Consider the following 16,386-nt stretch of genomic DNA (forward strand, 5'->3'; position numbering starts at 1 on the left):
ACGTGTCTCCTGATGGAGGAGGAAAAAGCTGAGGAACCAGTTGAAAAAGGTCTGATGTCTCCTCCCTCCCGTGGGAGCCACAGACGCTCACCGCCGGGTTCCCCTTCCCTTCTCAGGGACCTGCACTTATGCGCTCACTGAATCCCATTCTTCTCCCTGAAGAAAACTGCCTAGAAACTCTCCCATCTCATCTTGACGTAATTTTTTCACTCTCCCAGATGATTCCCACCGGTCCAATAGTGTTGGGTTTTCTCCCATCTTGAAAAGCAGGCAAAACAAAACTCATAACCTTTATGCCCTCCAACGACACCCTCCTCTTTTCTTCCTTTACAACAGAACTCCTGAGAAGAATCATCTGTTCCCTCTGTTTCAGATCTTTCCTGGTCATTTTTAAACCCCTTTCCATCTGCATTTCTCGCCCATCGCCTCCCTGAGTCTCTCAGTGGCCGTGGTGCTGAATGACCCACCGCTGTCTAATCTCAGCCGTGCGTTGCCTGTTTTCTCCTTGGTGGTCCCTCGGTAGCTTGGACACAGCTGTTCCTCCTTGAAACATGTCTCTCCTTGCAACCTCAGCTCATGCACACGACCATGTCCTGGTCTCCTTCAGAGAGCCGCCTCCATGTCCAGGCTGGATTCTCTCCACCACCCCAACCTTGTTTTGCTGGCACGCATCCTGACACAGACCACTAACCTCTGCTCTGTTCTTCCCAGACCCCATCCCTTCTCACGGATGATTCCAGATGCGTCCCCTGAACTCACACCCATTTTTTTGTTTGTTTGTTTGTTTCTGGTTTTTGTGGGTTTTTTTTTTTTTTTTTTTTTTTTAGATAGAGTTTCACTCTGTCACCCAGGCTGGAGTGCAGTGGTTAGATCTCGGCTCACTGCAACCTCTGCACCTCCCAGGCTCAAGCAATTCTCCTGCCTCAGCCTCTGGAGTAGCTGAGATTACAGGTACCCACCACCACACCTGGCTAATTTTTGAATTTTTAGTAGAGATGGGGTTTTGCCATGTCAGCCAGTCTGGTCTCAAACTCCTGACCTCAGGTGATCTGCCCGCCTCAGCCTCCCAAAGTGCTGGGATTGCAGGCATGAGCCACCGCACCCAGCCCAACTCAGACACCTTCATCCAACCAACTGCATGGCTTCTCTCATGGGATATCTGACTGGCGTCTTACACTTCACCTGCCCAAAGCTGGCATATATCATCCCTTCCAAGCATGCTTCTCTCACAGTCTTTCCTATGCTGTTAATGACAATTCCGTTCACTAGAGTTGCTCAAACAAAAACAAAATAAAATCCAAACCCATCTTCAACTTCATTCTCTCCCACCCACTGCCCATCCATTAAGAAACCCTGTTGGCTCTAGCCTCAAAGCATCTCCAGAATCTGCAGCCCACCCCATCACCATCCCCACGTCATCATCCCCTTGCACCACTACATACCACATACACAGACACCTGCACCAGCCCCGCCCTACTCTACCTGGGCCCCAACACTCTGACCCTGATGCCGCAGACACCATGATGGCATCCAGATCTCAGCTTGTCAATCCTCTGCTCAGAATACTCCCAGGACTTCCACTCTCACCTGGAATTAAAGCCAAAGCCCAAAGAAAAACGTTCAAGGTCCTTCCTAATCTGCAGACGCCACCCGACCTCCTCCTGGCCTGTCTTATCTCCTCTCCATCAGGCTGGTGCCGGGAGGGCGGGAGGCTCTCCCCAGCCCTGCTGCTCCCACTCTGTGCTCCCTTTGCAATGCGAGCCTACCTGGCCCCCTCAGACTAAGAGCACTGTGACAAGTCACCACCATTTGTCACTCAAAGCAAAGTGTCACCCAATATCTTTCCCACTTTTCTTCTGCCTCCTGATCTTCCAGAAAACAAAAAGTAACTAAAGGGAATGTGAACGTATTAACCCCTTTTGTTCGTCAGGTTCAGAAAAACGGCCACAGAAAACATAGGAAAGATAATTACACACGATTGCATATTCAAGGTTTTATGACATAAAATGAATCAGGGTCAGGTGCAGTGCCTCATGGCTGTAATCCCAGCACATTGAGAGGCCAAGGCAGGAGTATCACTTGAGCCCAGGAGTTGAAGATCAGCCTGGACAAAATGATGAAACTTCATCTCTACCAAAACAAGAAAAAAAAGATACAAAGACTAGCCAGGCATAGTGGCTTATGCCTATGGTCCCAGCTACTCAGGAGGCTGAGGTGGGAGGATCACTGGAGTCCTGGAGATCAAGCCTGCAGTGAGCTGTGATCATGCCACTGCACTCTACCCTGAGTGACAGAGTAAGACCCTTCTTCAAAAAATAAAAATAATAAAAATAAAACGAGTCAGAGAGAATGCAAGGCAGGGAAGGGAATATTCCTCGATTGCAATGGGGAGATAGCTTTCCCCATCTCTCAGAACCACTCTTCCAGGACACTAACACAGTTGGCCACTGTCGCATTTACTTGATTGCCTTTAAAGGGCTAACATGTATGATTACCAGGATATAGGGCCATCCTCAGTAATATGTTCCAAGTCAAAATAATACGCACACAGTCCCAGCACCAGCAAAATTAAGAAGAATCCACCCCACTGGGTGGATGTCTTTGCACTTGGATTGGCTTCCGAGAGCTCTCTCTAATGTTACCTGAGTTAAACGTATGTTTATGAATAAGTCATGAACTTGACTTGGGAATCCAGAAGCATCCTCACCACCCATCCAGGCGAACAAAGGGAAATCCAATTGTTTGTTCTCCAGTCCGTGGCAGCTTCACAGATACAGTCTAAGCTTTTCATCTTCAGCAGACTCTCTTGACCCCAATTTCCCCTACCAATTATAAAATCACATCATGCATATCCTTGAAAAGGATACACCTTTCAAAGAGGCCAATTCGTGCCAGGAAAGGAAGGTGACCAGAGACTGGGAGAAGGCCATAATTACCTCTTGTAGAAAGCTGCAGGAATCCTCTCATGATGCCCGAAAAGGAGGTAGTGACTGTCAAAGCCCACATGTCCGTGAGCATCGACCATCAGTTAGCAAGGCCTCTCATATGACTTGCAAATGAGCATGGATGTCAGAGCACTAAAGACGATTAGATTATGCTTCCTATGGTTAAAAGACACCGAGGTAAAAGCATTAATCACACAAGGACCTGTGCAGTCAAATAGGGGGTAAAGGCCAGGCACCGTGGCTCACCCCTGTGATCCTAGCACTTCGGGAGGCCAAAGCTGGCAGATCACCTGAGGTCAGGAGTTTGAGACCAGCCTGGCCAACATGGCGAAACCCCATCTCTACTAAAAATACAGAAATTAGCCAGGCATGATGATGGGCTCCTGTAATCCCAGCTGCTTTAGAAGCTGAGGCAGGAGAATCACTTGAACCGGGGAGGCAGAGGTTGCAGTGAGCCAAGATCACACTACTGCACTCTAGCCTGGGTGACAGAGTAAGACCTTGTCTAAAAAAAAAAGAGATAAAACCAAATACAAACTGCTGAAGGGAAATAAGCTTCCCTCAGTCACTGATACTAATGTACTTAATTAATTGCATTATCATTATTTAAAGAAATACGAAAATAATAAAAATGAGAAAGGTGCCAGGAAATCCTCCTGGTAGCAACTGATGCAATAGATTAAAATGGTCCTTTTCTTACCTGTTACTCTGTTGGTGAGAGATGTCTATGTTGGACAACCAATGTACTCAGTATCCCAGCATGCTTCTCAGACCTGCAGGAGGGACAGTGCATCAATAATTCTTAATATATTTCATGTTCATTTTGAGTAACCCCCTCAAAAGATCATTGATATGATTTACTCTACAAGATGACATTGCTGTTCCTTATATACAAACCCTAAAAAATTTTGGCTGTCTTTCAAATATATATATATATATATATATATATCCCATATTGATTATTATAACTGTAGCAGAAGTCAAAATCCCCAGAGCATGTAAGGTTCAGGAAGTTGAAGCCACTGTAAGAACCAGGCTAACTGAAAGCAAAGGAATTTACTGGGACAATGGCAAACAGAAGAGGGCATTCCTCATCTAAATGAACTCAGATAACATTTTTTAAAAACTACTTGTATGAAAGACGATTATACCTCTCCAGATGGATTCAGTCTACCAGCAAACAAACTGTAATGTCTCACACAGACTCACTTGAAAGGTAAATTTTTACCCAAAAAGCATAGTGTTTGTGTGTGAACAAATATTTGAACATATTTGGAAAGACAGTATGTCCCATTTTTGGGAAAAAGAGAGTCTGAAGTTGGCCAAATTAACAGAAAGTCACATGACCAGCATTTGAATGCAAATTCCTGACCTTCTACAATGTCTCAATGTCTCTTGACCTCAAAGACAAAATTAGAGAAAGAAGTTCAAAAAAAATAGATAAAATTAACAAATTATACAGTTTTCTCTTTAAACAAAATAAAACATATACTATGAGAATGTTGATTTTAGGTGCACTTTCTCGCATAGCACCACTGATACTTGTTTCCCACGATACTGCCGTGTTCTGTTTATTTTTATTTTAATGTCTCTCATGTTGGCTTGCAGTCAAAATCACTTTTCTTAGCCAACGATTAGTTCATCTCTGTATTTTGTGCCAGTGCTAATGGTAAATCCACATAAATCTTGCAATATTGCATATTTCTATATATCGGATTTTCATATGAATTGTTAAGCTTGACCAGGGCCAATGCAGCCCTCTGCAGGACTAAACTTGAGACAGGCTTCTTCCTAATTCCAGACCCCTGACTTCCCTTCTCTTAGAGTTTTTACCTTAGACAAGTCATCATTATAAGTTCTTTCTCTGCCCCTTTGAGACGTAAATTATCTCCCAGATTCCTGTCAGTTGTACAACCCAAGACTGTCTTTCTCAAGGATCTGAGAGCCATAGCTTTGAAATTTAGTCATTCAGAAGGACAAAGTCCCTGTTTTCCCATCTGTGTGGCAGAATAGGAGCTTAACTTTAATAAATGCCAATTAGCAAACACAGACAACTAAGCACATTGGCCATCCTCCCTTCCAAAGTCCTCCAGTACTTCCTGCTCGCTCCCCCATGCTGACAAACTTTCCCCCTTGTTTTAAGAGTTTATTTCTAGTCTTTCCCCTGTTTTAATAGTCTCTTTCCCCATTGCAATAAACGTGAATATAGTCTTCTTTGCTGTTCAGTGCAATTTTTTTTTTTGACAAGCTGAGGGAATCAAGATCTCACAAGATTCCTGTACATAATTGAAGGTGGATGTGGCAACTGCCGGAAAAACAGTCAAAAAATCACTGCTCACTGGCTTTGCACACATGTAAGATGCCAATAGTTAACCTCATTCAGTTAAATGTGTTGTTCTTTATTAAGTCATTTTTATAATAACCAACTTCTAAAATCATCATTAGAAACATCAATGCAATTGGGAAACAGAAAAGTTCATTTTAAATCTCCATCTAGTTTATGTTCGAGCCACAGTGTATGCCAAATAGCTTTAAGTCATTTTGTTAGTAAATCTACACATCACCAGAGGGAAAAACAATGGGCACAGATGTAACAGTAGCAGAGGTGAAGAAAGAAGAAGGGAGTACATGAAGTGTAACTGCGGAATAGCATCAACAGAAGACAAGAAATGATATGAGAAAGCTAGTGAAAAATAATCAAATGAAGGGAAGGGGGAAAGATACAGAAAGAGATACATAAAGGGACATGGTAAAGCATAAAAGGAAAAAGAGATCTCCCTCCCCACCCCCTCCCCCCAAAAAAATACTGTTTTACAGACAAAAAAGAAAATGCCAGAGAAAGAATAGATTGCTTGGTCTTTTATGGAGATCAGTAATAGAATTTCTTCCCTCAAGGATTTTGAATAGAGCAGTTCCAGAATCTACTGCTCTATTACATGCAGAAAAATGGTAAAAAGAAAAATAAGGGAAAGAGGAGAAATGACAGTGGTTCCTCCCGGTGTTGAGGGAATTAGGGATGGGACCAGAACAATAAATCAGGGATCCTGATTTACTGTTCAACATTTCACTCCGATCCCTGCCCGCTTCTCACCAACAGAGCTAATTACCAAGCATCATAATCATATTCTTCCTAAGTTTCCCCGACAATTTCAATTACATAAGGTGTCGTTCCTTTAAATCAAGCTCTTGTTGATTATAAATAAAGCTCTTGCCGATGATAAATGAAGTCCTTAATCTACACCCAAAGCGAGATGCAGTCTCTACCCCTGTGAATTCACGAGCCTGGGGGAGTCCCTGTGAGTCTCATTGCTCTCCCACAAAAGGATTTCTCTACACAGTTGGGTATTGTGGCTTTCCCACAGCTAAACGTGTCCCTGGTGCCTTCTGAATGAGTGTACAACTCTGTGGGTTTAGGCTCCACTGTCACCATTTTTAAATGCATTAATTGCCCCCACATCACTGAGTCAATGCATAATGAAAACCTCAAACCAATTTAAGGGCAAAACGGTAAAATTCCCCAAAAAGACAGCTGGAATGATAAGCAGTACAGAAATGAAGAGAGACTGAAAAGAGACCTAAGAGGTAAAGAAGATTAAAAGTGGGAAAGTTTTGCCTAAAGAGATCTACAAAACCCAAGCAGTGCTTTGGGAGAGAATTTCCATTGAATAGCTGATTTCTTCCATTCCAATGGTACCTACTGGGACCCAAGGCCCATTCTGACCTTCACTGTCATTATGGGGAAAAGGTGAGTTCTGTTGTTGCTATAGCAACCTTCCTTCTCAGCCTTTTCCTCTCCTTTTCCTCATTTCATCTTCTGTGAGTTGCTTATCTCCTCTCATTATCAAGTGACTAGCTCCTCTTCAATTATTTCTTTAAACCTGAGTTAAAGTCCCAGTTGTATCATGGAGGGTTCCGTCCACAAAATCACTTCCTGCCATAAAGCACTGGCTCGTGGAGATGGGCTTTGCTAAATAGCTCATGTTAATTGTGAGCTGACATCCCCTAGCGGGTCGTGCATGTGGGAAGGGAAGGGTTTCAGGTGAAGGGCCCATTCATTCAAACAGATCTGCCCTCCACGGTTCTACTACATACGCCCCAATTGCAGAGATTCTCCAGAGCCTTCCACTTTGCATTTATCTTCTCATGGATCTCAAGGGGAAAGAAAATGAGAGGAAAGAGGAGTGGTTCCATTCTCCCACTGATGAGTTACCTAATCTTGGGAGGATGGGTTCATCCGGCTGCACCTCAGTTTTCCCGTCCATTCAGTGGGCAGGGTGTCGGCTCCCCTACCTGTGTCTCAGGAATGCCGTGAATGTTTGAAGAGACCGCGTACCAAATGGTACACCGATGTAAGCTATTGTTTCGTGATTTAGATGCTTTCTACACCCATCAAGATTCATTTCGGAGCACTGCTGGCTGCTCTTCAGTGAGAGCCGTGTATTGCTTTCGCGAGTATAATTGGGCGGCAAGCCATGCGGCTTCCTGGATTAGTGAGTTTTTGTTGATGAAGTTTCCAATGTTTAGAATTTTTTCTCCACCCTTGCTAATTGGCTTTAAATGCTAGTAAGGAAGAAGTAAATTAAAATTGCCTGCATTTCGTTCCTTTCCAAGCCTTGTTTGCCCAAGCCAGAATTATTTTTTGTCCAACATTTTAAAAACTTCTTTCTTATGTTAGGTGGCAAAGCACAGAGAGAGGCGTGCTGAATGCCTGGGGTCCTTTGTTTTTTACATTCCATGACAGTGTGTGTGTGTGTGTGTCTGTGTGTGTGTGTGGTGTGTGTGTCTGTGTGTGGTGTGTGTGTTGTGTGTGGTGTGTGTGTGTGTGTGGTGTGTGTGTGTGTTGTGTGTGGTGTGTGTGTCTGTGTGTGGTGTGTGTGTGTGCGTGTGTGCGTGTGTGCGTGTGTGTGTGGTGTGTGTGTGTTGTGTGGTGTGTGTGTGTGTGTGTGTGCACGCACATATATGGGAGGACTGGGCACCATTTTGGATGGCTTTCAGGTGTCTTGACACAACCACAGAGGGAAAGCTTGGGGCTTGTAAAGAACTTTACCTACATCTTCTTAAAGTGTTGAATCCTAACTCAGCTTTTATATGTATGGTATTTTTTTTAATCTAAGGTTTTATATCAATTTTAGGCATAACTGACCTTTGCCATGTATGAGTTCTGGGTTCTGAAATAAGTTACAACCTTTCTAAGCCTTGGTTTCCACCTCTTTACAAATTGAGAAAATATCACCTCCGTGTGGGCTTTGCTGTGAGATCAAGGACATAATGTACAAAGCCTGGTACCAGGGAAGTTCTCAGCAAACACATCTGTGTGTGTAGATCCAGTGTCCTGGGGCCACGCTGGACAGGCCTGTTCCCTACATCGTGCCCCAGAGAGAAGCACACCTGGGACTTAGATCCCAGGATTTGCCACGGCCTCCCAAGAGTCAGTGACCCCACAGTAGGGAGGAGAGAATGACGCTTTTCAGCCTGGGTCTCAGAGACCATCTTAGAATCTTAATCCTAGCCCCCCTCTAACTCTTTCAGTAAGATAACTCATCTCAATTTAAAGATCTCTAGGGGAAAAGAAAATGACAAATTTCCTCCCCTCTCTTTCTCACACCCTACCCAATGCTACACCAGAGCTTTCAAAACTTGAATCTGTGGGTATGAAAACCCTCTTGCTTACTTTTACTAAAAACAAGAGAATTTGGGACAAAAGGTTTGATATTGTAAGAACATGAGCTGAAAAGCAATTATTCAAATCAGTGGCTATGGGAAAAGACATAAAGAATTAATTAGCAGCTCCATTTCAAGTTACAGAGAGTATTGTATGGTAGAGCCTTTGGGATCACAGGCTCTGAAATCAAGTCAAGGTCCCTGGTATCAAATTCCAGGCCCACTATTGACCAGCGGCAAGACATGGGTCCAGTTGCATTAACCCTTTCCCCAGTTTCCTCAAAATGCTATGGAAATAAAATAATATATATAATGCACTTAGAACATCACCTGGTGAGTGGCAAACACTCAATGAACATCAGCTGCTGCACCTGCCATTATGATTACTATCACATGAATGCCACAAGATGCAGGTGCAGTGATGCTCATGGTGAACACAGACAGGTGTGAGCACTACACTGTGCTATGAGACACACCCTGAGGGTGAGGAACAGGATGACATAGCTCCATCTCCACGGGACCTACCAAGTTTTAAACAACCACTGCACATACTCTGAGCTCACATCATAGCCATCCTAAAAGATAGTTTCATCCCATTTTTGCTCATCAAATGAGTTATTAGCCCAAGACTATAAAGCCAGTAAATGATAACTCAGAGATTCAATCCCAAGGCTTGCACTAGAGCTTAGTGAAAAGGTTCAATGACTAAACCATGGCGAAGAGCAAATGTTTGCTCAAGGGAGCTTAGACCTTTGCCTCTTACCACCCTACATGGCCTCATCTTCTCTGAGCCTGTTCAGAAGAGACTGTGGTAGACCAGGTGGCTCCATTTCAGAAGAGTCCACTGTGACTTTATGATTTCCAACACAAGGCACATGCGGTTCAATGTAACCACACTCGTGTCAAAGGTACATTCCGTTCATGCCAGGACCCCAGCACCTGCCTTTGTGCCTGACTCTCTCTCTTCCATCCTTTCCTTTCTTTCTTCCTTCCTTCCTTCATTCCCTGTCATTTATCCCTCCCTCTCTTTCTTCTTTCCTTCCCTCCCTCTCATCCTTCTTCTTCCCTCCCATCCTTTCTTCCTCCCTTCTTTCTCATCCTCCCTTCCTTTCTTCTTTCCTTCCTTGCTTCTCCCCTTCCTTCCTTATTTTTAATCACTCCTTGTTTCTTCTTCTGTGAAATGGGTATAATGATACTTTCCTGCCTCTGTACACCAAGGTTTTTATGTGAATTGAACCAATTCCTTCATAAGACATCTTTGCTTTCATGATGAAGGAGGTGAGCTTCTGTTTGTTCTCTTTATTTTGTGTTTCTTCTTAAATCTTAACAGCGTCGGATTCCAACTCTGCAAGATGGCAGAGAGGCTTCAGCAGGAGTTACTCTGGAGAAGCTAGGAACCTCAGCAGCTGCACATCATGCACCATCAGCTGACCAGAAGGCTCTGCACAGAACAGAAGAGCTAAGTACATCCCTGGCCTGCAGCTCCACCTCATAAGAGGAAAGGCACAATCATCGCTGCATTTCCCACCTAACAGATAAAACTAGCATCCTATCTGGGGGGGGAAAAAAAAGCATCTCCTGGGCTGGTACCAACCACACTCCTTATCCCTCCCAGACTATTCCATTCCAAAGGAGAACACCAAACATTTCAAAAGCTGAACACGGTCTCTTGAGCACAGAGGTCTCAAACAGTGTTCTCACTGAAGACGTGTAACCCTCCGGGAAAGTGTATTTCCAGGGCTGTGCCGATCCCTACCAACAGGCAGCTTTGCAGGCAGGAACACAGCGCTGATGAGCAAGTCCACGTTGCCTGATGCTTGGCACCCCCACCTCCATTTACAGCATCTCGGATCACCTGCCTGGCTTTTCACATTTGAATTTCCCCCTAGAAACCGCCTCGGGCACAGAGGGAGAGCTGTGATCATTTTTATTTTGTTTCATGTCCAATGGTTCCATAATCCAGCCATGAAAGAACTGTCAGCTTAGTGGAATCCTTTTCCAAGTTTTTCATCGTCACTGTAAAAGACACCCATTCTGTAGGATTTTCCGTTTCTACTGATCAGTTTTCTTCTATTCTTACTGCATTTGTTTTGCTGCCATAGAACAAAATACCACAGACTGGGTGGCTTAAACAACAAGAACGTCTTGTTTTACAGCTGTGGAGGCTGGAAGTCCAAGAACAATGTGTGGTCAGGGTTGGCTTCTCCTGAGGCCTCGCTCCTTGGGTTGCAGATGGCGGTCTTCCAGCCATGTCCTCATATGGCCTTTTCTCTGTGTGCCTGCATCCCCGGTGTCTCTTCCTGTTCTTGCAGTGCCACAGCCATACGGCTTAGGGCCCCTCCCTTTTAACTTCATTTTGCCTTAATGGTATGGCTTGGCTGCGTCCTTACCCCAGTCTTATCTTGAATTGTAGCTCTCATAATTCCCACATGTCATGGGAGGGAGCTGGTGGGAGATAACTGAATCCTGGGGGCTCTTACTCCCATACGGCTCTCATGGTAGTGACTAAGTCTCATGAGATCTGATGATTTTAGAAATGGGAGTTCTCCTCCACACGTTCTCTTTGCCAGCTGCCACGTGAGACATCCCTTTGCTTTCCTTCGTCTTCCACCATGATTGTGAGGCCTCCCCAGTCACGTGGAACTGTGAATCAATTAAACCTCTTTCCTTCATAAATTACCCAGTCCCAGGTATGTCTTTATTAGCAGGGTGAGAACAGACTAATACACTTAATGACTTATTTAAAGGCCCTAAGGCATTAGGGCTTGACATACGAATTCCAGGAGAACACAGTTCAGTCCTTAACAGTTACGCCACGTATTTCATTTTCATATACCCACAATGAAACTCTGCGGCTTCTCTGTTCTTCTGCTCTTATTTCCTGGGAAGGGGGCTTACAGGCAAGGTGAGGGCTGACTGGGTATCTGTAGGTGTGCAGGAGTCATTTCTGGGCTGGGAGATATGGTCCTGGGTATGCAGGAGCTCTGTTGACCAGAGAAGATCATTTTAGAGCCATTGCTCTGACTTTGAGGAGTTCTCATGCCTCCATGAAAACCACATAAAGATGAGAGAACATTATCAATTTGGACGTTTCAAATGAGCAACCTAAATGCTTAATGAGGGAAATGAAATGATCATTAAAAATATAGACGGACTCAGGAGCACATTAACTCAGTTCTTGTAACTAGGGGCAGAGAGCCTTGGATAATTACTACGTGAACTTGGATGAACTGTATGCCTTCAGAAGAGCATACTGTCTACCTGCAAGTGAATGTGATGAACAGATTACTTATCACAAGTAGGTTAATCAGCAGAAGTAGTACCCCTTGATCCACACAATTTTAGAAACTCTCTATAACTCGAGAAATATTGAGGCTTTTCCTGAGGATTCTTAAATCATATGTTAAAAACACTTTCAGGATATTCTGAAGAACAGAGAGAAAAAAGTGAGACAAGCTCTCCATTAGAAGAACAAAGATCTCCATCTTAGTGAATGGCCACCAGCTCACACAGGGCCTGTGCTCCTGCTGTCCTCTCCATCTGAACTCTAGAATCTTTCTGTCCAAGGACTCGGTTCTGGGTTCCTCTAGAATCCAGCTGAGGCCAAAGCACCCACATGACATAGCTCGTCCACGATGACTAACTTGTCCTCTGAAGTCCTATCTGCCATCTGGACCTGTGATTTTGGTTTTCCAGCTTACTGCTTTGTCTATTAGATTTGTCCCTCAAAAGGGGCAAAAGGATAAGATTTCTGAGTAGCAATGGCACGAGGAGATGTCCTAACCAATTTTACAGACAGAAAAATGAGATCGTGACCAGTTGAAGGTATTCTATCACAGCAGGCCAAACACACGAACACTGGCCTACGGAAACTCAGGTCAGACAGCTTCACTGGCGAATTCTGCCGAACATTTAAAGAAGTCAAGAAGTCAGGTGTGGTGGCTCACACCTGTAATACCAGCACTTTGGGAGGTCAGGGTGGGAGGATGGCTTGAGCCCAACAGTTTGTAGACCAGCCTGGGCAATATAGGGAGAATCTGTCTCTACAAAAAAAAAAAAATTTTTAATTAGCTAGATGTGGTGGCATGCACCTGTAGTCCCCATCTACTTGGGAAGCCAAGGCAGGAGGATCACTTGAGCCTGGGACGCAGAGGATGCAAGAAACAGAGGTCATGCTGCTGCATTCCAGCCTGGGCAACAGAGAGAGACCCTGTCTCAAATATACAACAACAAAAACTGAGATCCTGAGAAGCTAGAGGACTTGCTTAAGGCCAGGCTGCTAGGTGGAAATAGAGCCCAGAGAGGAATCCTGCTCCCTTCAGCTGAAGGCCAAAATTCTCCCCATCCCACGAGCCTATGAAAGCCAAGCAGCTCCCACATCCTGCTGCCATCCTTCATGGCCTAACACGTGGCATCCACGCTTGGCCAGTCTGGGTGAACGCCTGCCTTCCAAACACCAAGACAGGTCCATCAGCAACAAGGACAGAAAAATGGGACATTCTCTCCCTCTCCTGGGAACTCTAGGCCTCCGTGTTCCAACCTGAAGTCCTATTTTCATGTACTTTCCAGCCCACCTCTTTATTTGGTCAGAGACAGCATTTTCCCCTGTATCGTCTCTATCTCACTTTGGTAAAATTGCTTCACATCTAATGAAAATATCATCTGCCAGCTTACAGCATTTCATTGCATTTGAGATATCGATGGCCAGAGGGAAGTTATTAAGAAGTGAGAGTTATTATCTGGACCCGAGCACAGAAATGAGTCATTATCCACTGTATTTCTTCCAGCAGTTTCATGAGAGATGAGACAAGCTGGTGGCAAGTTTCAGTTAGTCCACATCACACACCTTCTGCTCTGGAAATGCAAGGGTCGAGTGAGCTGGAAAACGTGTTTGTTTCCAGACAGCTTCCCCCCAGCTGCCTGGAGACGCAGCCTCTCGGAGGTCTGGTCATGAATCCAATTTGTCCTCTCCACAGGGCGAGTCTGCTGATAAAGGTGACAATGAAAGTTACAAGCACATCAGTGAGAGAGTGCCTGTCCAAACCTCCTACAGAGAGAACAAGGAATAACAACAAACAGCAGGTCGTTTCTTAAAAATCTCTTACCTGCACCTCAACAGCCTTCTCTGCCCACCAGGGGCTGGGTTTTGCAAGTTCTTCTGCTCGGATTCACCCAGGCGTGCCCACCCGCCCACACTTTCATTCTCGCTCGGTCTACACATCACCGTTCTGTGTTGATTTTGGTCCGACAGTTGTTTTCAATACCATGTCAGAATTTCCATTCCCTCTGACTTCCACTCAGAGTAACTGATTTCAAATCACACATACACACACACACGCATACATGTACACACATGCACACAAAACCCAAACACACATACACAAACACAAACATACACAAACATGCACACACAGAGAAACACACAAACATATGCACACATATATAAACACACACATACGCATGCACAAACATGTACACATACACAAACACACACGTGCACACACACGCATACATGTACACACATGCACAAACAAACCCACACAAACACAAACATGCACACACAGAGAAACACACAAACATATTCACACATATATACATACACATGCACAAACATGCACACAAACACACACGTGCACACACACATGCACACACGCAAACAGGCAACATGAAAAAGCGGCACGACTCGGAGGTGAAACTCAGCTCTGCTCTTCAATGTGAAATCATGATTACCCATCACTGCTGTGCCTCTTATCTTTGCCTATAAAATGGGACTGGTGACACCGAGTCCTGGGGTTTCCATGAGGAATGCGTGGATGATGCACATAAACGCTCGGCATCATGGCAGGCACATTAAAGGACCCGTAAAACCATTGCTGCGATTTTTTATAGATACCAGGAAACACGCCGTGACTTCCCTCCCTGTACTTGGCTGTATCATCGCCTATTCATTAGCACCTGTGCTATTACTAAGAATCATATAAGTTGTGTCCAGTGTCATGTTCCTGTAAGCACTGAATGAGAAGTATTCTAGTATGGAGACGTGAGTCTCCCATTGTAAGGCAGACCATTGCCATAATGGCTTAAAAAATTAACTCAGGGCATTGCTCTAAGCAGGAGAGGTAACTCTCTACTAGGCACTGAGAAGTTCGCATCAAGGTACCCACCACACTCCCAGACATGAAGATGCCTGCAGTCAAACTGCTAAGACATGAATTAATATTAATACAGAGGATGATACTAACGCACACCTCTGAAAGACAGGGCCATGCTATGCAGCTCTAGACACAGACATACACATTCAACCAAAGCCCATCATATGCAGAGTGCAGGGTGACCCCGTGGATATAAGTGAAGGGGCAAGACCGGGCAGTAATGTAAAGGTAAGTCTGACAACAGTTCCGAGAAGGGGCCGATCAGACAGGAATAGCGGGGAGGCACTCATCCTGGAAGCTGTGCTGGAGCAGAGAATCCAAAGATGGGAAAGGCTCCCAGACAGGGAGACAGAGGAGGGCAGGCATGTCAGACAGGGAAACAGCATTCCCAGGCTCACAGGTGGAGGAGAGCGTCCTGTTTTGAACATGAAGGAGGCTCTGAGAGGCTGCAGGCCACTTTACATCACCAGAGCAACCACCAAGGTGCTGCCACCATCATTCTTAGCTCAGTAAACACTTCATGGACTTTCTTAACCAGGAAGTCTGCTTCCTCAGATTCACCTGGGGAGCCTTGTAAAACGTCTGGGGCCCAAACCCATCCTGGAGATTCTGATCTAATTGTACTGAGGAGCACCCCAGGTGACTGTAATGAAACACCTATTAGCAGATCGCATCTTGAAACTGGCCATGGTGGTGGTTGGGGCACCAGATGCCCCCTGAACCCTACAAGGGACGCTGCATGTGAGGTGGCACTAAACAGTATAAGCCCAGGGGAAGTGGCAGACAGAAGCCAGGTATGGCTCGGAGCACACAGTCATGCAGGAGAGAGAGCTTACCGGACAGGCCAGATCCCAGGATGCAGCAGGAATGCTGAGTGGCAGCAGCAGGGGTGTTCGCATCAGGGTGCCTGGCTGCAGCACGGGGATGTGCCCCTAAATATGGGCACTGGGGAAAAAAGTCTCACTGCTGGTCCACTGGCACATCACATATGCCTCAAGTTCAAATTCACACAGCACTGTATCATTTTACATTAAGCTCTGGGATACGGGTGCAGAACGTGCAGGTTTATCACATAGGTATACATGTGCCATGGTGGTTTGCTGCACCCATCAACCCATCATCTAGGTTTGAAGCCCTGCATGCCTTAGATATTTGTCCTAATGCTCTCCCTCCCCTTAACCCCAAGCCCCCAACAGGCTCTGGTGTGTGATGTTCCCCTCCCTGTGTCTGTATGTTCTCACTGTTCAACTCCCACGTATGAGTGAGAACATACGATGTTTAGTTTTCTGTTCCTGTGTGAGTTTGCTGAGGATAATGGTTTCCAGCTCAGCCCTATCCCTGCAAAGGACATGAACACATCCTTTTTTATGGCTGCATAGTATTCCATGTGTGTATGTGCCACATTTTCTTTATCCAGTCTATCATTGATGGGCATTTGGGTGGGTTCCATGTCTTTGCCATTGTAAATAGTGCTTCATTAAACATGTGTGTGCATGTGTCCTGACAGTAGAATGATTTATAAGCCTTTGGGTATATACCCAGTAATCACCCAGCACCTTTCTAAGCCCACCTAAAAACTGTTCTGAATTTCAGGTCAAGTCCACTTGCATGTCTGTGACTTTGTAGCT

The 16,386-nt window shown here is 45.0% G+C and overlaps 1 long non-coding RNA gene across 1 annotated transcript; it reads right to left on the minus strand.

Moving 5' to 3' along the window:
• Positions 1-1,454: 1,454 nt before the first annotated feature.
• Positions 1,455-14,207, minus strand: LOC118146715 (uncharacterized). The gene is made up of 3 exons (XR_004732583.3): positions 13,453-14,207; positions 3,646-3,718; positions 1,455-3,101 (listed from the first exon to the last, which is right to left on the minus strand). It is a non-coding gene; the product is annotated as an uncharacterized LOC118146715 (long non-coding RNA).
• Between the last annotated feature and the right edge of the window lie 2,179 nt (positions 14,208-16,386).

The sequence above is a fragment of the Callithrix jacchus genome, chromosome 13 (assembly GCF_049354715.1).
Source record: "Callithrix jacchus isolate 240 chromosome 13, calJac240_pri, whole genome shotgun sequence".
In the NCBI taxonomy this organism is placed as follows: domain Eukaryota; kingdom Metazoa; phylum Chordata; class Mammalia; order Primates; family Cebidae; genus Callithrix; species Callithrix jacchus.